We start from the raw sequence: 27,483 nt of genomic DNA, 5'->3' as shown, positions 1-27,483 counted from the left end.
GTGGAGAAAATATATAAAAGTTAAATGTATATTCTGATGATGTTTAGGCCAGCAGAGAAGGCCTTGCTGGCCCTGACGGCCCACCACTGTATATATGTGATATGAAATAAAAATAAAAATATGAGTCACATGCCAGAAAACAAAATCAATTTAATTGAGATTATTTAAAAAGAAACGCCCACAATGGTAAAACAAATAAATACCATTATTTCGTTTTATGCCCCAACAATTTTTGTAGTTTCAGTAGTTAATCCCACAAAACATTTTCAAAAAAGTAATTTGTTGCGTTGTAACAAAACTGGACTTTTACTTTGAAGACTGTAACCGGAAGTGTTGGTAGTTAGCGCTGTTAGCTTGTTAGCCGCAGCCTCCAGCAGCAGCCTGTTGAGCGGAGGCGGCAGTTGGTCTCGCGAAGAGCCGAGACACGTTTGACTGACTGGAAGAAGAGTCAGTCTGCTCACAACAACTAAACTAACTTCTTTACTGCTTAGTTAGTTTGTTGTCTCCGTCCGGAAGCTGCAGCGACGTGTGCAGCAGAGTGACAGCCGAAGATGAGGCGCTGCTGTCGGCGGTGAGCTGCGGGTTCTGTTGAGTCCTGTAGAACTTTCTATTCATCACTGAAGCGGTGAGTGCACACACACACACACACACACACCGAGACACACACCGAGACACACACGCACACACACACACGCACACACACCGAGACACGCACACACACTGAGGAGCCACACACACACACACACACACACACACCGAGACACACACGCACACACACACACGCACACACACCGAGACACGCACACACACTGAGGAGCCACACACACACACACACACACACACACACCGAGACACACACGCACACACACACACGCACACACACCGAGACACGCACACACACTGAGGAGCCACACACACACACACACACACACATACGCACACACACCGAGACACGCACACACACACACACACACGCACACACACACACACACACTGAGGAGCCACACACACACACACACACCGAGACACACACGCACACACACATACGCACACACACTGAGACACGCACACACACACACACACACGCACGCACACACGCACGCACACACACACACACACACACTGAGGAGCCACACACACACACACACACCGAGACACACACGCACACACACACACACCGAGACATGCACACACACCGAGACACACACGCGCACACACACACACGCACACACACACACACACACACTGAGGAGCCACACACACACACACACGCACACACACACACACTGAGGAGCCACACGCACACACACACACTCTGAGGAGCCACACACACGCACGCACACACACACACTCTGAGGAGCCACACACACACACGCACACACACACACACTGAGGAGCCACACACACACACGCACACACACACACTCTGAGGAGCCACACACACGCACGCACACACACACACTCTGAGGAGCCACACACACGCACGCACACACACACACACACACACACACTGAGGAGCCACACACACGTACACGCGCACACACACACACACACACACACACACACACACACACACACACTGAGGAGCCACACACACACTGAGGAGCCACACACACACACACACACTGAGGAGCCACACACACACACACTGAGGAGCCACACACACACACACACTGAGGAGCCAACACACACACACACTGAGGAGCCACACACACACACACACTCTGAGGAGCCACACACACGCACGCACACACACACACACACACACTGAGGAGACACACACACACACACACACACACACTGAGGAGCCACACACACACACACTGAGGAGCCACACACACACACACACACTGAGGAGACACACACACACACACTGAGGAGACACACACACACACACTGAGGAGACACACACACACACACACTGAGCAGAAGCTTTCAGGTGCAGACATGTTGTGTGCGAACATCCAGGTGCAAAACAAGGAAATACTCAAAGTGTTTTTTAATAACACATATAATTCATAATAACATATGAATATATACATTCAACATTTATATATTTAATGTCTCATTTAATGTATTTATTTATGCTGGCAATTAATAATGTATTCATTAAGCATTTAATTATAATTAGTTATTTATATATTTAGTTTTGAACCTCCATACACTATGGATAAATTAAAGTATAAAAAACACAATTATAAGCAGATAAATTAAAGTGTGAATAAGTAAATAAATGTACGAATGAATGACGATTCATTTTGAATTATAATTCTTGTAAATGGGCATACAACAGCAGACATGCACTCAAGTCTTTACAGTAAGTTCAGTTTTTGTAGATATTTCAGGAACATTGTTGTCAACAGACCTCCAGGTAGATTAGAGAGTAAACAGGAAGTTTAGAGTGTAAACAGGAAGTTTAGAGAGTAAACAGGAAGTTTAGAGTGTAAACAGGAAGTTTAGAGAGTAAACAGGAAGTTTAGAGAGTAAACAGGAAGTTTAGAGTGTAAACAGGAAGTTTAGAGAGTAAACAGAAAGTTTAGAGAGTAAACAGGAAGTTTAGAGAGTAAACAGGAAGTTTAGAGAGTAAACAGGAAGTTTAGTCTGTAAACAGGAATTTTAGAGTCTGTAAACAGGAAGTTTAGAGTGTAAACAGGAAGTTTAGAGTGTAAACAGGAAGTTTAAAGCAGTACAAAGACGTACAGGTGGTTTTAAAGAGGACAGGTGCTTTTCCATTCAAGATTCAAAGGCTTTAATGTCGTCGGCACAAAAGCTACAGGACTACAAGTCCCAGCTCCTCCAACAGTGCAGCACTTAAGATGTAAAGATAAATAAAATAGTGCAAGAGACGTAATGCTGCGAGTCAAATGCAGGAATAAGCCAGAAATCAGAAAACGCACTCGTCTTTCTACGGTGTCGCAGGTACCGGTGCCGGTATGCAGCTGTAATAAGGTTGGTGTGTTGACGTACGCAGAGTTTCACTCGCGGTGGCTGAAAGGTCATCCAGGCATTTACTGGGAACTCTGTGTGAAAGAGTTCAACAGATACACAGACTTCTTTATTACCGGCACCATTCAGGGGTTTGGTGTTTCCTGCCACCACGTTTAACAGTCGTGCTGGGAGACATCCACCACAGAAGAAGAACCATTACAGAGACCAGCTTCTATGACCACATGAGGAGAAAAAGACCAGAATGCATTGCAGCCACGGGACAGTTTGGGGTTTGTGACTCGCATGTGGCCGGCTGGAGAAACCCGATCGCTTTCATCTTACTATCACTGTAATTTATCAACAATTTCCTCTAATTATGTGGACATTGTGGAATGGCATTCTGGGAAACGTAGGACTCACAGAAGTAGTTGAGCGAAGGGGTCTAAAAATAAAACGTTTTTTATAGGAGTTTCACTTTAAAAGCAGTTTTAACTGAAGACTGAACCAGGTGCTTTAAGCTCAAGCAGAAAATGTGTAATAACATAAAATAAGCAGAAAATTACACCTTTATTATTAATTAATATTACTTGATTTTTATTTATTAAATTTGTTTATTATAAATTATTTTCGTTTTTTTAATATAGATATTTTTCTTTTCTTTACTAATTATTTCAGCTGTACTTGTATAAAACAAATCTTCACGCTTTGCATACAAAACATAGGAAAATATTAAAACTATGGTATTTTATATATATATTTATATATATATTAAATGTAATTTTTATATATATATATATATATATATATATATATATATATATATATATATATATATATATATATATATATATATATATATATATATATATATATATAAAATGGAAATACTTAAAGTAAAATACCTTGAACTCTGGTGCTTCCTCCTGCAGCTGGTTTCATAAAGATGTTTACCAGTTTTGATCTGAATAACATTAGTAAATAACGACTTCACGGTTTGTTTTAATACGTTTGTTTTCTGCCTGCAGTTCAGAGAAACGGCTCAGAATAATAAATGCACTTCACTTCTCGCTCTCTCGCTCTGTAATTGCATTAGTCTCTCTGAGTACTTTCTCATGACAGGAGGCTTCTGTGTTAGGATTAGCTCACATGCTAACGCTCACACACAACCACAAGTTCTCTCCCTTCGGTCATTGCAGGAGATGTTTTTTGCTTTTTATAAAACAGTTAAGACGAGTTTCTTCCGGTGCAGACGTGACAGTTTGAAGTCGTTGGGCTTCGCTTTCACTTCGAGTCGAGCCGGTGAAGAAGTCTTGGTTTGATTTGGGGAAATACCTGAACTTTGAGTCAAACACAACACGTGCAGTTCATCTCAGTGTGTGTTTAATTCAATTGCCTGTACTTTCACTTTATATTTATAACAAATGAAATCAAATGTATTTATACAGCCCAATATCACAAATTATACATTTGTCTCAGTGTGCTTTACAGACTGTACAGGATACAACACCCTCTGTCCTTAGACCCTCTGTCCTTAGACCCTCTGTCCTTAGACCCTCTGTCCTTAGACCCTCTGTCCTTAGACCCTCTGTTCTTAGACCCTCTGTCCTTAGACCCTCTGTCCTTAGACCCTCTGTCCTTAGACCCTCTGTTCTTACAACCTCTGTCCTTAGACCCTCTGTCCTCAGACCCTTAGACCCTCTGTCCTTAGACCCTCTGTTCTTAGACCCTCTGTCCTTAGACCCTCTGTCCTTAGACCCTCTGTCCTTAGACCCTCTGTCCTTACACCCTCTGTCCTTAGACCCTCTGTCCTTAGACCCTCTGTTCTTAGACCCTCTGTCCTTAGACCCTCTGTCCTTAGACCCTCTGTCCTTAGACCCTCTGTTCTTACAACCTCTGTCCTTAGACCCTCTGTCCTCAGACCCTCTGTCCTTAGACCCTCTGTCCTTAGACCCTCTGTCCTTAGACCCTCTGTCCTCAGACCCTCTGTCCTTAGACCCTCTGTCCTTAGACCCTCGCATCGCACAAAGGAAAAACTTCCTAAAAGAAACCCCATAATTAAAGGGGAAAAAATGGAAGAAACCTCAGGGAGAGCAACTGAGGAGGGATCCCTCTCCCAGGACGGACAGACGTGCAGTAGATGTCGTGTGTACAGGATAAACAACAAAAGAAAGGGAAGGTTAGATATCGGCCTATAGTTGGTTAAAACCTCTGGATCAAGACCAGGCTTTTTAAGAAGTGGTTTTATTACAGCTACTTTAAAGGTTTGTGGTACGTAGCCAGATAATAGAGACAGGTTGATCATATTTAATAACGAGGTGTTAATTAAGGGTAAAACTTCTTTAAACAGTTTAGTTGGAATCGGGTCTAAAAGACAGGTTGATGCTTAGACGATGAGATTGTTGAAGTTAGTTGGTTAAGGTTGATTGGAGTAAAACAGTCGAGATATATTTCAGGAGTTACAGATGTTTTTAATGGTTCTGGAGGTTGAAGTTAAGTCGTTACTGATTGAGGTCAGGAGGAGATTAATTTAGTCTCTAATAATTATAATGTTTATGGTTAAAGAAGCTCATGAAGTCGTCACTACTGAGAGATATAGGAACAGAAGGCTCTGTAGAGCTGTGGCTCTCTGTCAGCCTCAGTGCTGAACAGAAACCTGGGGTTGTTCTTATGTTCTTCTATTAAGGAAGAGTAATAAGCTGCTCTGCATTACGGAGAGCCTTCTTATACGTTTTAAGATGATCTAACCAGACTAAACGAGATTCTTCCAGTTTAGTGGAACGCCATTTACTTTCAAGATTTCTTGACTTTTGTTTTAGTTTGAGGATTTGTAAATTAAGCCGGAGCTTTCTTTTCCTGTTTTATGATCTTCTTCTTTAGAGGAGCGACAGAGTCGAGTGTTATTCGCAGTGAGGCTGCAGCGCTATCAACAAGATGATTAATTTGGGAGGGACTAAAGTTAGCATTGGAGTCCTCCGTTATATTGATATTGAGTCCTGGTGTTGAATTAAGTGCTGATGGAATCACTTCCTTAAATTTAGTCACAGCACTTTCAGATAAACATCGAGCGTTGGATATTTTGTCTACTGAGAGAGTAAGAACAAGGCTTTCAAAAGAGTTATAGTTTAGTTTAGGTTTAGGATTGATCAAGAGGTTTGAGTCAAACATGGCCGCAGCTCCTCGTCCTCGGCCAGTACCTCGAGGAATGTGAGTATTAATATGACCAGGTGGAGCGGATTCATTTAGACTGACATATTCTTCATGTCTCAGGTTTCAGTGAGACAAAATAAATCAATCTTATTATCTGATATTAAATCATTTACCAATCCAGCTTTCGTTGATAAAGATCTGATGTTTAAGAGCCCACATTTAATTTTTAGATTTAGTTGCACTTTTGCAGCGGTGGTGTTTATTTTAATGATGTTTTCATGTATAACTCCTCTTCTGTTAACCATAGACTTGATTAGTTTCAGTGGTCGTGGGGCAGACACAGTCACTATGGGGATTTGAGTGGGTGACTGCCCGGAAAGAAGCACAGAGAAGTGTGTAAGACTGCAACTCTTTCTCCTGGTCTCAACTCTGGGTTGTCATGGATTAGGTCCACTAATAGACTTTGTAATATTATTGGATATGAGATCTGCTCCAGCCAAAGTAGGATGGATGCCGTCACTCCTAATCAGACCAGGTCTTCCCCAGAAAGTCCGCCAATTGTCTACGAAGCTCACATCATTATCTGGACACCACCGTGAGAGCCAGCGACGGAATGATGACATGCGGCTAAACATGTCATCATTCAAAAGATTTGGCAGAGGACCAGAGAAAACTACGGAGTCCGACATTGTTTTGGCAAATGTACACACCGACTCCACATTAACTTTAGTACACTCCGATTGACGCAATCACGTGTCATTACCGCCGACGTGAATAACAATCTTACTGTATTTACGTTTAGCCTTAGCCAGCAGTTTCAAATGTGCTTCTATGTCGCCCGCTCTGGCACCAGGAATGCACGTGACTGTCGTCGCTGGTGTCTCAAAATGAACGTATCTCAAAATTGAGCTACCGATAACCAGAGTTGGCTTCTCAGCTGGTGTGTCACTGAGTGGGGAGAATCTGTTAGAAACAGCAAGCGGTTGGTGGTGAACCGTGGGCTTCTGATAACACTTCTTTCGGACAGTCACCCAGTCTCCCGGCTGCTCGGGCCCCGCCGGGGGACAGCTAACAGGAGATACCACTGGTCGGCCCGCACCGGCTATAGGGGGCTTGCTAACAGCTACACTTGCTAACCGCTGACTAGCCATGGTGCGGAGCCGCTCATCTATCCCTCTAAAACTCGCCTCCAACCCTGCGTATAAACTACATTTAATACACGTACCATTATCACTAAAGGAGGCAGAGCAATAGCTAAACATGAAACACACCGAGCAGGAGAGAGCAGAAGAGGGAGATGCCATCGCTAGCTGCCGAGCTGCAGCAGCTAACGTTAGCAGAGCCGAAAGGAGCGTAAAGAATTGAGGATTTAGCGAGAGTCGCTAAGAGAAGGAGGATAAGGAGAGAGTTGTAAGTGCTTAGGAAGTACAAGTATAGGTTTAGATAGATGACAGGTAATTAGCTGATGTGATCAAGAATACAACAACATTAACTGAGTCAAGCTGGAGCTGCCGAAGTATGCTACCAGCAACACAGAAACATTAACAACCGGAAATGACGCACTTACCGTATCAGCGTGACATCACATACCAGTTTTATTGTATTTATAACAGTCTTATCACTTAATTTTACTCTTATTTTAATTCTTATTTGTACTTTACATTTATATCACAGTATCATTAAATATCTCACATCATCATTAAATATCTCACAGTATCATTAAATATCTCACAGTATCATTAAATATCTCACAGTATCATTAAATATCTCACATCATCATTAAATATCTCACATCATCATTAAATATCTCACAGTATCATTAAATATCTCACAGTATCATTAAATATCTCACATCATCATTAAATATCTCACATCATCATTAAATATCTCACAGTATCATTAAATATCTCACATCATCATTAAATATCTCACAGTATCATTAAATATCTCACATCATCATTAAATATCTCACATCATCATTAAATATCTCACATCATCATTAAATATCTCACATCATCATTAAATATCTCACAGTATCATTAAATATCTCACATCATCATTAAATATCTCACAGTATCATTAAATATCTCACATCATCATTAAATATCTCACAGTATCATTAAATATCTCACAGTATCATTAAATATCTCACATCATCATTAAATATCTCACAGTAGCATTAAATATCTCACAGTATCATTAAATATCTCACAGTATCATTAAATATCTCACATCATCATTAATATCTCACATCATCATTAAATATCTCACATCATCATTAAATATCTCACAGTATCATTAAATATCTCACAGTATCATTAAATATCTCACAGTATCATTAAATATCTCACATCATCATTAAATATCTCACATCATCATTAAATATCTCACAGTATCATTAAATATCTCACAGTATCATTAAATATCTCACATCATCATTAAATATCTCACATCATCATTAAATATCTCACAGTATCATTAAATATCTCACATCATCATTAAATATCTCACAGTATCATTAAATATCTCACATCATCATTAAATATCTCACATCATCATTAAATATCTCACATCATCATTAAATATCTCACATCATCATTAAATATCTCACAGTATCATTAAATATCTCACATCATCATTAAATATCTCACAGTATCATTAAATATCTCACAGTATCATTAAATATCTCACATCATCATTAAATATCTCACATCATCATTAAATATCTCACAGTATCATTAAATATCTCACAGTATCATTAAATATCTCACAGTATCATTAAATATCTCACATCATCATTAATATCTCACAGTCATCATTAAATATCTCACAGTATCATTAAATATCTCACAGTATCATTAAATATCTCACAGTATCATTAAATATCTCACAGTATCATTAAATATCTCACAGTCATCATTAAATATCTCACATCATCATTAAATATCTCACAGTATCATTAAATATCTCACAGTATCATTAAATATCTCACAGTATCATTAAATATCTCACATCATCATTAAATATCTCACATCATCATTAAATATCTCACATCATCATTAAATATCTCACAGTATCATTAATATCTCACAGTATCATTAAATATCTCACAGTCATCATTAAATATCTCACAGTATCATTAAATATCTCACAGTATCATTAAATATCTCACAGTATCATTAAATATCTCACATCATCATTAATATCTCACATCATCATTAAATATCTCACATCATCATTAAATATCTCACATCATCATTAAATATCTCACAGTATCATTAAATATCTCACAGTATCATTAAATATCTCACAGTATCATTAAATATCTCACAGTATCATTAAATATCTCACATCATCATAAATATCTCACAGTATCATTAAATATCTCACATCATCATTAAATATCTCACAGTCATCATTAAATATCTCACATCATCATTAAATATCTCACAGTATCATTAAATATCTCACAGTATCATTAAATATCTCACAGTATCATTAAATATCTCACATCATCATTAAATATCTCACATCATCATTAAATATCTCACAGTATCATTAAATATCTCACAGTATCATTAAATATCTCACATCATCATTAAATATCTCACATCATCATTAATATCTCACAGTATCATTAAATATCTCACAGTATCATTAAATATCTCACAGTATCATTAAATATCTCACATCATCATTAAATATCTCACATCATCATTAAATATCTCACAGTATCATTAAATATCTCACATCATCATTAAATATCTCACAGTATCATTAAATATCTCACATCATCAGTAAATATCTCACAGTATCATTAAATATCTCACATCATCATTAAATATCTCACAGTATCATTAAATATCTCACATCATCATTAAATATCTCACATCATCATTAAATATCTCACAGTATCATTAAATATCTCACAGTATCATTAAATATCTCACAGTATCATTAAATATCTCACATCATCATTAAATATCTCACAGTATCATTAAATATCTCACAGTATCATTAAATATCTCACAGTATCATTAAATATCTCACATCATCATTAAATATCTCACATCATCATTAAATATCTCACAGTATCATTAATATCTCACATCATCATTAAATATCTCACATCATTAAATATCTCACAGTATCATTAAATATCTCACAGTATCATTAAATATCTCACAGTATCATTAAATATCTCACAGTATCATTAAATATCTCACAGTATCATTAAATATCTCACATCATCATTAAATATCTCACATCATCATTAAATATCTCACATCATCATTAAATATCTCACAGTCATCATTAAATATCTCACAGTATCATTAAATATCTCACAGTATCATTAAATATCTCACAGTCATCATTAAATATCTCACATCATCATTAAATATCTCACAGTATCATTAAATATCTCACATCATCATTAAATATCTCACAGTATCATTAATATCTCACATCATCATTAAATATCTCACAGTATCATTAAATATCTCACAGTATCATTAAATATCTCACATCATCATTAAATATCTCACAGTATCATTAAATATCTCACATCATCATTAAATATCTCACAGTATCATTAAATATCTCACAGTATCATTAAATATCTCACATCATCATTAAATATCTCACATCATCATTAAATATCTCACAGTATCATAAATATCTCACAGTATCATTAAATATCTCACATCATCATTAAATATCTCACAGTATCATTAAATATCTCACAGTATCATTAATATCTCACATCATCATTAAATATCTCACAGTATCATTAAATATCTCACAGTATCATTAAATATCTCACAGTATCATTAAATATCTCACATCATCATTAAATATCTCACAGTCATCATTAAATATCTCACATCATCATTAAATATCTCACATCATCATTAAATATCTCACATCATCATTAAATATCTCACAGTATCATTAAATATCTCACATCATCATTAAATATCTCACAGTATCATTAAATATCTCACATCATCATTAAATATCTCACAGTCATCATTAAATATCTCACATCATCAGTAAATATCTCACAGTATCATTAAATATCTCACATCATCATTAATATCTCACATCATCATTAAATATCTCACATCATCATTAAATATCTCACAGTATCATTAAATATCTCACATCATCTCATTAAATATCTCACATCATCATTAAATATCTCACATCATCATTAAATATCTCACATCATCATTAAATATCTCACAGTATCATTAAATATCTCACAGTATCATTAAATATCTCACATCATCATTAAAATATCTCACATCATCATTAAATAATCTCACATCATCATTAAATATCTCACAGTATCATTAAATATCTCACATCATCATTAAATATCTCACAGTATCATTAAATATCTCACAGTATCATTAAATATCTCACAGTATCATTAATATCTCACATCATCATTAAATATCTCACATCATCATGAAATATCTCACATCATCATTAATATCTCACATCATCATTAAATATCTCACAGTATCATTAAATATCTCACAGTATCATTAAATATCTCACAGTATCATTAAATATCTCAACAGTATCATTAAATATCTCACAGTATCATTAAATATCTCACAGTATCATTAATATCTCACATCATCATTAAATATCTCACATCATCATTAAATATCTCACAGTATCATTAAATATCTCACATCATCATTAAATATCTCACAGTATCATTAAATATCTCACATCATCATTAAATATCTCACAGTATCATTAAATATCTCACATCATCATTAAATATCTCACATCATCATTAAATATCTCACATCATCATTAAATATCTCACAGTATCATTAAATATCTCACAGTATCATTAAATATCTCACATCATCATTAAATATCTCACATCATCATTAAATATCTCACATCATCATTAAATATCTCACAGTATCATTAATTATCTCACAGTATCATTAAATATCTCACATCATCATTAAATATCTCACAGATCATTAAATATCTCACATCATCATTAAATATCTCACAGTATCATTAAATATCTCACATCATCATTAAATATCTCACATCATCATTAAATATCTCACATCATCATTAAATATCTCACATCATCATTAAATATCTCACATCATCATTAAATATCTCACATCATCATTAAATATCTCACAGTATCATAAATATCTCACAGTATCATTAAATATCTCACAGTATCATTAAATATCTCACATCATCATTAAATATCTCACAGTATCATTAAATATCTCACATCATCATTAAATATCTCACATCATCATTAAATATCTCACATCATCATTAAAGTATCTCACAGTATCATTAAATATCTCACATCATCATTAAATATCTCACATCATCATTAAATATCTCACATCATCATTAAATATCTCACAGTATCATTAAATATCTCACAGTATCATTAAATATCTCACAGTATCATTAAATATCTCACATCATCATTAAATATCTCACATCATCATTAAATATCTCACAGTATCATTAAATATCTCACATCATCATTAAATATCTCACAGTATCATTAAATATCTCACATCATCATTAAATATCTCACAGTATCATTAAATATCTCACATCATCATTAAATATCTCACAGTATCATTAAATATCTCACATCATCATTAAATATCTCACATCATCATTAAATATCTCACAGTATCATTAAATATCTCACAGTATCATTAAATTATCTCACAGTATCATTAAATATCTCACATCATCATTAAATATCTCACAGTATCATTAAATATCTCACAGTATCATTAAATATCTCACAGTATCATTAAATATCTCACATCATCATTAAATATCTCACATCATCATTAAATATCTCACAGTATCATTAATATCTCACATCATCATTAAATATCTCACAGTATCATTAAATATCTCACAGTATCATTAAATATCTCACAGTATCATTAAATATCTCACAGTATCATTAAATATCTCACAGTACATTAAATATCTCACATCATCATTAAATATCTCACATCATCATTAAATATCTCACAGTATCATTAAATATCTCACAGTATCATTAAATATCTCACATCATCATTAAATATCTCACATCATCATTAAATATCTCACAGTATCATTAAATATCTCACATCATCATTAAATATCTCACAGTATCATTAAATATCTCACATCATCATTAAATATCTCACAGTATCATTAAATATCTCACAGTATCATTAAATATCTCACATCATCATTAAATATCTCACAGTATCATTAAATATCTCACATCATCATTAAATATCTCACAGTATCATTAAATATCTCACAGTATCATTAAATATCTCACAGTATCATTAAATATCTCACATCATCATTAAATATCTCACATCATCATTAAATATCTCACAGTATCATTAAATATCTCACAGTATCATTAAATATCTCACAGTATCATTAATATCACATCATCATTAAATATCTCACAGTATCATTAAATATCTCACAGTATCATTAAATATCTCACATCAATCATTAAATATCTCACAGTATCATTAAATATCTCACAGTATCATTAAATATCTCACAGTATCATTAAATATCTCACATCATCATTAAATATCTCACATCATCATTAAATATCTCACATCAATCATTAAATATCTCACATCATCATTAATATCTCACAGTATCATTAAATATCTCACATCATCATTAAATATCTCACAGTATCATTAAATATCTCACATCATCATTAAATATCTCACATCATCATTAAATATCTCACATCATCATTAAATATCTCACATCATCATTAAATATCTCACAGTATCATTAAATATCTCACATCATCATTAAATATCTCACATCATCATTAAATATCTCACAGTATCATTAAATATCTCACATCATCATTAAATATCTCACAGTATCATTAAATATCTCACAGTATCATTAAATATCTCACAGTATCATTAAATATCTCACATCATCATTAAATATCTCACATCATCATTAAATATCTCACATCATCATTAAATATCTCACATCATCATTAAATATCTCACAGTATCATTAAATATCTCACAGTATCATTAAATATCTCACAGTATCATTAATATCTCACAGTATCATTAAATATCTCACAGTATCATTAAATATCCACATCATCATTAAATATCTCACAGTATCATTAAGATCTCACAGTATCATTAATATCTCACAGTATCATTAAATATCTCACATCATCATTAAATATCTCACATCATCATTAAATATCTCACATCATCATTAAATATCTCACATCATCATTAAATATCTCACATCATCATTAAATATCTCACAGTATCATTAAATATCTCACATCATCATTAAATATCTCACAGTATATCTCATATCTTAAATATCTCACCATCATCATTAAATATCTCACATCATCATTAAATATCTCACATCATCATTAAATATCTCACATCATCATTAAATATCTCACATATCATTAAATATCTCACATCATCATTAAATATCTCACATCATCATTAAATATCTCACAGTATCATTAAATATCTCACATCATCATTAATATCTCACATCATCATTAAATATCTCACAGTCATCATTAAATATCTCACAGTCATCATTAAATATCTCACAGTATCATTAAATATCTCACAGTATCATTAAATATCTCAACAGTATCATTAAATATCTCACATCATCATTAAATATCTCACATCAATCATTAAATATCTCACATCATCATTAAATATCTCACATCATCATTAATATCTCACAGTAGCATTAATATCTCACAGTATCATTAAATATCTCACAGTATCATTAAATATCTCACAGTATCATTAAATATCACAGTCATCATTAAATATCTCACAGTATCATTAAATATCTCCATCATCATTAAATATCTCACAGTATCATTAAATATCTCACATCATCATTAAATATCTCACATCATCATTAAATATCTCACAGTATCATTAAATATCTCACAGTATCATTAAATATCTCACATCATCATTAAATATCTCACTCATCATTAAATATCTCACAGTATCATTAAATATCTCACATCATCATTAAATATCTCACAGATATCATTAATATCTCACATCATCATTAAATATCTCACATCATCATTAAATATCTCACAGTATCATTAAATATCTCACATCATCATTAAATATCTCACATCATCATTAAATATCTCACAGTATCATTAAATATCTCACAGTATCATTAAATATCTCACAGTATCATTAAATATCTCACAGTATCATTAAATATCTCACAGTATCATTAAATATCTCACATCATCATTAAATATCTCACATCATCATTAAATATCTCACATCATCATTAAATATCTCACAGTATCATTAATATCTCACAGTATCATTAAATACTCACATCACATTAAATATCTCACATCATCATTAATATCTCACATCATCATTAAATCTCTCACAGTACATTAAATATCTCACATATCATTAAATATCTCACATCATCATTAAATATCTCACAGTATCATTAAATATCTCACATCATCATTAAATATCTCACATCATCATTAAATATCTCACATCATCATTAATATCTCACATCATCATTAATATCTCACATCATTAAATATCTCACATCATCATTAATATCTCACATCATCATTAAATATCTCACAGTATCATTAAATATCTCACATATCATTAAATATCTCACATACATCATTAAATATCTCACAGTATCATTAAATATCTCACATCATCATTAAATATCTCACATCATCATTAAATACTCACATCATCATTAAATATCTCACATATCATTAATATATCACATCATCATTAAATATCTCACATCATCATTAAATATCTCACATCATCATTAAATATCTCACATCATCATTAATATCTCACCAGTATCATTAATATCTCACATCATCATTAAATATCTCACATCATCATTAAATCTCACAGTCATCATTAAATATCTCACAGTATCATTAAATATCTCACATCATCATCATTAAATCTCACATATCATTAAATATCTCACAGTCATCATTAAATATCTCACAGTCATCATTAAATATCTCACAGTATCATTAAATATCTCACATCTCACAGTATCATTAAATATCTCACATCATCATTAAATATCCTCACATCATCATTAAATATCTCACATCATCATTAATATCTCACAGTATCATTAAATATCTCACAGTATCATTACATATCTCACATCATCATTAAATATCTCACATATCATTAATATCTCACATCATCATTAAATATCTCACAGTATCATTAAATATCTCACATCATCATTAATATCTCACATCATCATTAAATACTCACAGTATCATTAATATCTCACAGTATCATTAAATATCTCACATCATCATTAAATATCTCACATCATCATTAAATATCTCACATCATCATTAAATATCTCACATCATCATTAAATATCTCACAGTATCATTAAATATCTCACATCATCATTAAATATCTCACATCAAATATCTCACATCATCATTAAATATCTCACATCATCATTAATATCTCACATCACATCATTAAATATCTCACATCATTTAAATTCTCACATATCATTAAATATCTCACATCATCATTAAATATCTCACATCATCATTAAATATCTCACAGTATCATTAAATATCTCACAGTATCATTAAATATCTCACATCATCATTAAATATCTCACATCATCATTAAATACTCACAGTATCATTAAAATCTCACAGTATCATTAATATCTCACATCATCATTAAATATCTCACATATCATTAATATCTCACATCATCATTAAATATCTCACAGTCATCATTATATCTCACATCATCATTAAATATCTCACATCATCATTAAATATCTCACATCATCATTAAATATCTCACATCATCATTAATATCTCACAGTATCATTAAATATCTCACCATCATTAAATATCTCACAGTATCATTAAATATCTCACATCATCATTAAATATCTCACATCATCATTAATCTCACATCATCATTAAATATCTCACAGTATCATTAAATATCTCACATCATCATTAAATATCTCACATCATCATTAAATATCTCACAGTATCATTAAATATCTCACAGTCATTAATCTCACAGTATCATTAAAATCTCACAGTATCATTAAATATCTCACATCATCATTAAATATCTCACATCAAAATCATCATTAAATATCTCACATCATCATTAAATATCTCACATCATCATTAAATATCTCACATCATCATTAAATATCTCACATCATCATTAAATATCTCATATCTCACATCATCATTAAATATCTCACATCATCATTAAATATCTCACAGTATCATTAAATATCTCACATTATCATTAAATATCTCACATCATCATTAATATCTCACATATCATTAAATATCTCACATCATTAAATTCTCACATCATCATTAAATATCTCACATCATCATTAAATATCTCACATCATCATTAAATATCTCACAGTATCATTAAATATCTCACATATCATTAAATCTCTCACGTATCATTAAATATCTCACATCATCATTAATATCTCACAGTATCATTAAATCTCTCACATCATCATTAAATATCTCACGTATCATTAAATATCTCACATCATCATTAAATATCTCACATATCATTAAAATCTCACAGTATCATTAAATATCTCACAGTATCATTAAATATCTCACATCATCATTAATATCTCACAGTATCATTAATATCTCACATCATCATTAAATATCTCACATCATCATCATTAAATATCTCACTATCATTAAATATCTCACATCATCATTAAATATCTCACATCATCATTAATATCTCACATCATCATTAATATCTCACATATCATTAAATATCTCACATCATCATTAATATCTCACATCATCATTAAATATCTCACATCATCATTAATATCTCACAGTATCATTAAATATCTCACATCATCATTAATATCTCACATCATCATTAAATATCTCACAGTATCATTAAATATCTCACAGTATCATTAAATATCTCACATCATCATTAAATATCTCACATCATCATTAAATATCTCACTATCATTAAATTCTCACATATCATTAAATATCTCACATCATCATTAAATATCTCACATCATCATTAATATCTCACATCATCATTAATATCTCACATCATCATTAAATATTCACATCATCATTAAATATCTCACATAATCATAAATATCTCACATCATCATTAAATATCTCACATATCATTAATATCCTACATCATCATTAAATATCTCACATCATCATTAAATATCTCACAGTATCATTAAATATCTCACATATCATTAAATATCTCACATCATCATTAATATCTCACATCATCATTAAATATCTCACATCAATATCTCACATCATCATTAAATATCTCACAGTATCATTAAATATCTCACATCATCATTAAATCTCACATCATATCTCACAGTATCATTAAATATCTCACAGTATCATTAGTATCATTAAATATCTCACATCATCATTAAATATCTCACATCATCATTAAATATCTCACAGTATCATTAAATATCTCACAGTATCATTAAATATCTCACATCATCATTAAATATCTCACAGTCATTAAATATCTCACATCATCATTAATATCTCACAGTATCATTAATATCTCACATCATCATTAAATATCTCACATCAAAATATCTCACAGTATCATTAAATATCTCACATATCATTAAATATCTCACATCATCATTAAATATCTCACAGTATCATTAATATCTCACATCATCATTAAATATCTCACATCATCATTAAATATCTCACAGTATCATTAAATATCTCACATCATCATTAAATATCTCACATCATCATTAAATATCTCACATCATCATTAAATATCTCACATCATCATTAAATATCTCACAGTATCATTAATATCTCACAGTATCATTAAATATCTCACATCATCATTAAATATCTCACAGTCATCCATTAATATCTCACATCATCATTAAATATCTCACATCATCATTAAATATCTCACATATCATTAAATATCTCACATATCATTAAATATCTCACAGTATCATTAAATATCTCACATATCATTAAATATCTCACATCATCATTAAATATCTCACATATCATTAAATATCTCACGTATCATTAAATATCTCACATCATCATTAAATATCTCACATCATCATTAAATATCTCACAGTATCATTAAATATCTCCCAGCATCATTAAATATCTCACATCATCATTAAATATCTCACAGTCATCATTAAATATCACATCAATCATTAAATCTCACATCATCATTAAATATCTCACAGTATCATTAAATATCTCACATCATCATTAAATATCTCACATATCATTAAATATCTCACAGTATCATTAAATATCTCACATCATCATTAAATATCTCACATATCATTAAATATCTCACAGTATCATTAAATATCTCACATCATCATTAATATCTCACATCATCATTAAATATCTCACATCATCATTAATATCTCACATCATCATTAAATATCTCACATCATTAATATCTCACATCATCATTAAATATCTCACAGTATCATTAATATCTCACATATCATTAATATCTCACAGTATCATTAAATATCTCACATCATCATTAAATATCTCACATCATCATTAAATATCTCACATCATCATTAAATATCTCACAGTATCATTAAATATCTCACATATCATTAAATCTCACATCATCATTAAATATCTCACATCATCATTAAATATCTCACAGTATCATTAAATATCTCACATATCATTAAATATCTCACAGTCATCATTAAATATCTCACAGTCATCATTAAATATCTCACATATCATTAATATCTCACAGTATCATTAAATTCTCACATCATCATTAAATATCTCACATCATTAATATCTCACATCATCATTAAATATCTCACACATCATTAAATATCTCACAGTATCATTAAATATCTCACATCATCATTAAATATCTCACATCATCATTAAATATCTCACATCATCATTAAATATCTCACATCATCATTAAATATCTCACATCATCATTAAATATCTCACATCATCATTAAATATCTCACAGTATCATTAAATATCTCACATCATCATTAATATCTCACATATCATTAAATATCTCACAGTATCATTAAATATCTCACATCATCATTAAATATCTCACAGTATCATTAAATATCTCACATCATCATTAATATCTCACATCATCATTAAATATCTCACAGTATCATTAAATATCTCACATCATCATTAATATCTCACAGTATCATTAAATATCTCACATCATCATTAAATATCTCACATCATCATTAATATCTCACATCATCATTAAATATCTCACAGTATCATTAAATATCTCACATCATCATTAAATATCTCACATCATCATTAAATATCTCACAGTATCATTAAATATCTCACATCATCATTAAATATCTCACATCATCATTAAATATCTCACATCATCATTAAATATCTCACATCATCATTAAATATCTCACATCATCATTAAATATCTCACAGTATCATTAAATATCTCACATCATCATTAAATATCTCACAGTATCATTAAATATCTCACAGTATCATTAAATATCTCACATCATCATTAAATATCTCACATCATCATTAAATATCTCACATCATCATTAAATATCTCACAGTATCATTAAATATCTCACATCATCATTAAATATCTCACATCATCATTAAATATCTCACAGTATCATTAAATATCTCACATCATCATTAAATATCTCACATCATCATTAAATATCTCACATCATCATTAAATATCTCACATCATCATTAAATATCTCACAGTATCATTAAATATCTCACAGTATCATTAAATATCTCACATCATCATTAAATATCTCACAGTATCATTAAATATCTCACATCACATTAAATATCTCACATATCATTAATATCTCACATCATCATAAATATCTCACAGTATCATTAAATATCTCACATCATCATTAAATATCTCACAGCATCATTAAATATCTCACATCATCATTAAATATCTCACATCATCATTAAATATCTCACAGTATCATTAAATATCTCACATCATTAAATATCTCACATCATCATTAAATATCTCACATCATCATTAAATATCTCACATCATCATTAAATATCTCACATCATTAAATATCTCACATCATCATTAAATATCTCACAGTATCATTAAATATCTCACATCATCATTAAATATCTCACAGTATCTTAAATATCTCACATCATCATTAAATATCTCACATCATCATTAATATCTCACAGTATCATTAAATATCTCACATCATCATTAAATATCTCACATCATCATTAATATCTCACAGTATCATTAAATATCTCACTCATCATTAAATATCTCACATCATCATTAAATATCTCACATCATCATTAAATATCTCACATCATCATTAAATATCTCACAGTATCAGTAAATATCTCACAGTATCATTAAATATCTCACAGTATCATTAAATATCTCACATCATCATTAAATATCTCACCATCATCATTAAATATCATCATTAATATCTCACATCATCTTAAATATCTCACAGTCATCATTAAATATCTCACATATCTAAATATCTCACAGTATCATTAATATCTCACATCATCATTAATATCTCAACATCATCATTAAATATCTCACATCATCATTAAATATCTCACATCATCATTAAATATCTCACATCATCATTAATATCTCACATCATCATTAAATATCTCACAGTCATCATTAAATATCTCACAGTAACATTAAATATCTCACATCATCATTAAATATCTCACAGTATCATTAAATATCTCACATCATCATTAAATACTCACAGTATCAGTAAATATCTCACAGTATATTAAAATCTCACATCATCATTAAATATCTAGCATCATCATTAAATATCTCACATCATCATTAAATATCTCACAGTATCATTAAATATCTCACATCATCATTAAATCTCACAGTATCATTAAATATCTCACATCATCATTAAATATCTCACATATCATTACATACATCATTAAATATCTCACAGTATCATTAAATATCTCACAGTATCATTAAATATCTCACAGTATCATTAAATATCTCACAGTATCATTAAATATCTCACATCATCATTAAATATCTCACAGTATCATTAAATATCTCACATCATCAAAATATCTCACATCATCATTAAATATCTCACAGTATCATTAAATATCTCACATCATCATTAAATATCTCACAGTATCATTAAATATCTCACATCATCATTAAATATCTCACATCATCATTAAATATCTCACATCATCATTAAATATCTCACAGTATCATTAAATATCTCACATCATCATTAAATATCTCACATCATCATTAAATATCTCACAGTATCATTAAATATCTCACAGTATCATTAAATATCTCACAGTATCATTAAATATCTCACAGTATCATTAAATATCTCACAGTATCATTAAATATCTCACAGTATCATTAAATATCTCACATCATCATTAAATATCTCACAGTATCATTAAATATCTCACATCATCATTAAATATCTCACAGTATCATTAAATATCTCACATCATCATTAAATATCTCACAGTATCATTAAATATCTCACATCATCATAAATTCTACATACATTAATATCTCACATCATCATTAAATATCTCACATCATCATTAAATATCTCACAGTACATTAAATATCTCACATCATCATTAATATCTCACAGTATCATTAAATATCTCACATCATCATTAAATATCTCACAGTATCATTAAATATCTCACATCATCATTAAATATCTCACAGTATCATTAAATATCTCACATCATCATTAAATATCTCACAGTATCATTAAATATCTCACATCATCATTAAATATCTCACATCATCATTAAATATCTCACAGTATCATTAAATCTCACATCATCATTAAATATCTCACATATCATTAAATATCTCACATCATCATTAAATATCTCACATCATTAAATATCTCACATCATCATTAAATATCTCACATCATCATTAAATATCTCACAGTATCATTAAATATCTCACAGTATCATTAAATATCTCACAGTATCATTAAATATCTCACATCATCATTAAATATCTCACAGTATCATTAAATATCTCACATCATCATTAAATATCTCACAGTATCATTAAATATCTCACATCATCATTAAATATCTCACATCATCATTAAATATCTCACATCATCATTAAATATCTCACATCATCATTAAATATCTCACATCATCATTAAATATCTCACAGTCATCATTAAATATCTCACATATCATTAAATATCTCACTATCATTAAATATCTCACAGTATCATCATTAAATATCTCACATCATCATTAAATATCTCACATCATCATTAAATATCTCACATTATCATTAAATATCTCACATCATCATTAAATATCTCACATCATCATTAAATATCTCACATCATCATTAAATATCTCACAGTATCATTAAATATCTCACATCATCATTAAATCTCACATCATCATTAAATATCTCACAGTATCATTAAATCTCACAGTATCATTAAATATCTCACATCATCATTAAATATCTCACATCATCATTAAATATCCTCACAGTAAATATCTCACAGTATCATTAAATATCTCACAGTATCATTAAATATCTCACATCATCATTAAATATCTCACATCATCATTAAATATCTCACATCATCATTAAATATCTCACATCATCATTAAATATCTCACATCATCATTAAATATCTCACATCATCATTAAATATCTCACAGTATCATTAAATATCTCACATCATCATTAAATATCTCACAGTATCATTAAATATCTCACAGTATCATTAAATATCTCACAGTATCATTAAATATCTCACATCATCATTAAATATCTCACATCATCATTAAATATCTCACAGTATCATTAAATATCTCACATCATCATTAAATATCTCACAGTATCATTAAATATCTCACATCATCATTAATATCTCACATCATCATTAAATATCTCACATCATCATTAAATATCTCACATATCATTAATATCTCACATCATCATTAAATATCTCACAGTATCATTAAATATCTCACAGTCATCATTAAATATCTCACATATCATTAAATATCTCACATCATCATTAAATACTCACATATCATTAAATATCTCACAGTATCATTAATATCTCACAGTATCATTAAATCTCACATCATCATTAAATATCTCACATCATCATTAAATATCTCACAGTATCATTAAATATCTCACAGTATCATTAAATATCTCACATCATCATTAAATATCTCACATCATCATTAAATATCTCACAGTATCATTAAATATCTCACATATCATTAAATATCTCACATATCATTAAATATCTCACAGTATCATTAAATATCTCACATCATCATTAAATATCTCACATCATCATTAAATATCTCACATCATCATTAAATATCTCACATCATCATTAAATATCTCACAGTATCATTAAATATCTCACAGTATCATTAAATATCTCACATCATCATTAAATATCTCACATATCATTAAATATCTCACATCATCATTAAATATCTCACATCAAATATCTCACATCAAATATCTCACATCATCATTAAATATCTCACAGTATCATTAAATATCTCACAGTATCATTAAATATCTCACATCATCATTAAATATCTCACAGTATCATTAAATATCTCACATCATCATTAAATATCTCACAGTATCATTAAATATCTCACATCATCATTAAATATCTCACAGTATCATTAAATATCTCACAGTATCATTAAATATCTCACATCATCATTAAATATCTCACATCATCATTAAATATCTCACAGTATCATTAAATCATCATTAAATATCTCACATCATCATTAAATATCTCACATCATCATTAAATATCTCACATCATCATTAAATATCTCACAGTATCATTAAATATCTCACATATCATTAAATATCTCACAGTATCATTAAATATCTCACATCATTAAATCTCACATCATCATTAATATCTCACACATCATTAAATATCTCACATCATCATTAAATATCTCACAATCATTAAATATCTCACATCATCATTAAATATCTCACATCATCATTAATATCTCACATCATCATTAAATATCTCACATCATCATTAAATATCTCACATCATCATTAATATCTCACAGTATCATTAAATATCTCACATCATCATTAATATCTCACAGTATCATTAAATATCTCACAGTATCATTAAATATCTCACATCATCATTAATATCTCACAGTATCATTAAATATCTCACATCATCATTAATATCTCACATATCATTAAATATCTCACAGTATCATTAATATCTCACACATATCATTAAATACTCACAGTATCATTATATTCTCACACATATCATTAAATATCTCACATCATCATTAAATATCTCACATATCATTAAATATCTCACATCATCATTAAATATCTCACAGTATCATTAAATATCTCACAGTACATTAAATATCTCACAGTATCATTAAATACTCACATCATCATTAAATATCTCACATATCATTAATATCTCACAGTATCATTAAATATCTCACATCATCATTAAATATCTCACATCATCATTAAATATCTCACATCATCATTAAATATCTCACAGTATCATTAAATATCTCACAGTATCATTAATATCTCACAGTATCATTAAATATCTCACATCATCATTAAATATCTCACATCATCATTAAATATCTCACAGTATCATTAAATATCTCACAGTATCATTAAATATCTCACAGTATCATTAAATATCTCACAGTATCATTAAATATCTCACATCATCATTAAATATCTCACATCATCATTAAATATCTCACATCATCATTAAATATCTCACAGTATCATTAAATATCTCACAGTATCATTAAATATCTCACATCATCATTAAATATCTCACAGTATCATTAAATATCTCACAGTCATCATTAAATATCTCACAGTCATCATTAAATATCTCACAGTATCATTAAATATCTCACATCATTAATATCTCACAGTATTAAAATATCTCACATCATCATTAAATATCTCACAGTATCATTAAATATCTCACATCATCATTAAATATCTCACAGTATCATTAAATATCTCACAGTATCATTAAATATCTCACAGTATCATTAAATATCTCACAGTATCATTAAATATCTCACAGTATCATTAATATCTCACAGTCATCATTAAATATCTCACAGTCATTAAATATCTCACATCATCATTAAATATCTCACATCATCATTAAATATCTCACAGTCATCATTAAATATCTCACATCATCATTAAATATCTCACAGTATCATTAAATATCTCACAGTCATCATTAAATATCTCACAGTCATCATTAAATATCTCACAGTATCATTAAATATCTCACAGTATCATTAAATATCTCACAGTATCATTAAATATCTCACAGTATCATTAAATATCTCACAGTATCATTAAATATCTCACAGTATCATTAAATATCTCACATCATCATTATATCTCACATCATCATTAAATATCTCACAGTATCATTAATATCTCACTCATCATTAAATATCAAGTAATCTCACATCACATCATTAAATATCTTCCACAGTCATCATTAAATATCTCACAGCATCATTAAAGATCTCACATCATCATTAAATATCTCACAGTATCATAAATATCTCACAGTCATCATTAAATATCTCACAGGATCATTAAATACTCTCACAGTATCATTTAATATCTCACATCATCATTAAATATCTCACAGTATCATTAAATATCTCACATCATCATTAAATATCTCACATCATCATTAAATATCTCACATCATCATTAAATATCTCAATCATCATTAAATATCTCAATCATATCATTAAATATCTCACATCATCATTAAATATCTCACATCATCATTAAATATCTCACATCATCATTAAATATCTCACATCATCATTAAATATCTCACATTATCATTAAATATCTCACAGTATCATTAAATAGCTCACATCATCATTAAATATCTCACATCATCATTAAATATCTCACAGTATCATTAAATATCTCACAGTATCATTAAATATCTCACATCATCATTAATATCTCACATCATCATTAAATATCTCACATCATCATTAAATATCTCACAGTATCATTAAATATCTCACATCATCATTAAATATCTCACATCATCATTAAATATCTCACAGTA

At 30.2% G+C, this 27,483-nt stretch overlaps 1 protein-coding gene across 1 annotated transcript in view; it reads left to right on the top strand.

Moving 5' to 3' along the window:
* Positions 1-347: 347 nt before the first annotated feature.
* Positions 348-27,483, top strand: part of LOC115009455 (proline-rich protein 5-like) — a 44,933-nt gene continuing 17,797 nt past the window's right edge. Inside the window, 1 exon segment of the mRNA XM_029433417.1 lies at positions 348-625. The gene's annotated coding sequence lies outside the window, so the exon portion shown is untranslated.

The sequence above is a fragment of the Cottoperca gobio genome, chromosome 6 (assembly GCF_900634415.1).
Source record: "Cottoperca gobio chromosome 6, fCotGob3.1, whole genome shotgun sequence".
In the NCBI taxonomy this organism is placed as follows: domain Eukaryota; kingdom Metazoa; phylum Chordata; class Actinopteri; order Perciformes; family Bovichtidae; genus Cottoperca; species Cottoperca gobio.
Note: the sequence above shows the minus strand (reverse complement) of the source record. Positions and strands in the feature narration are given on the sequence as shown.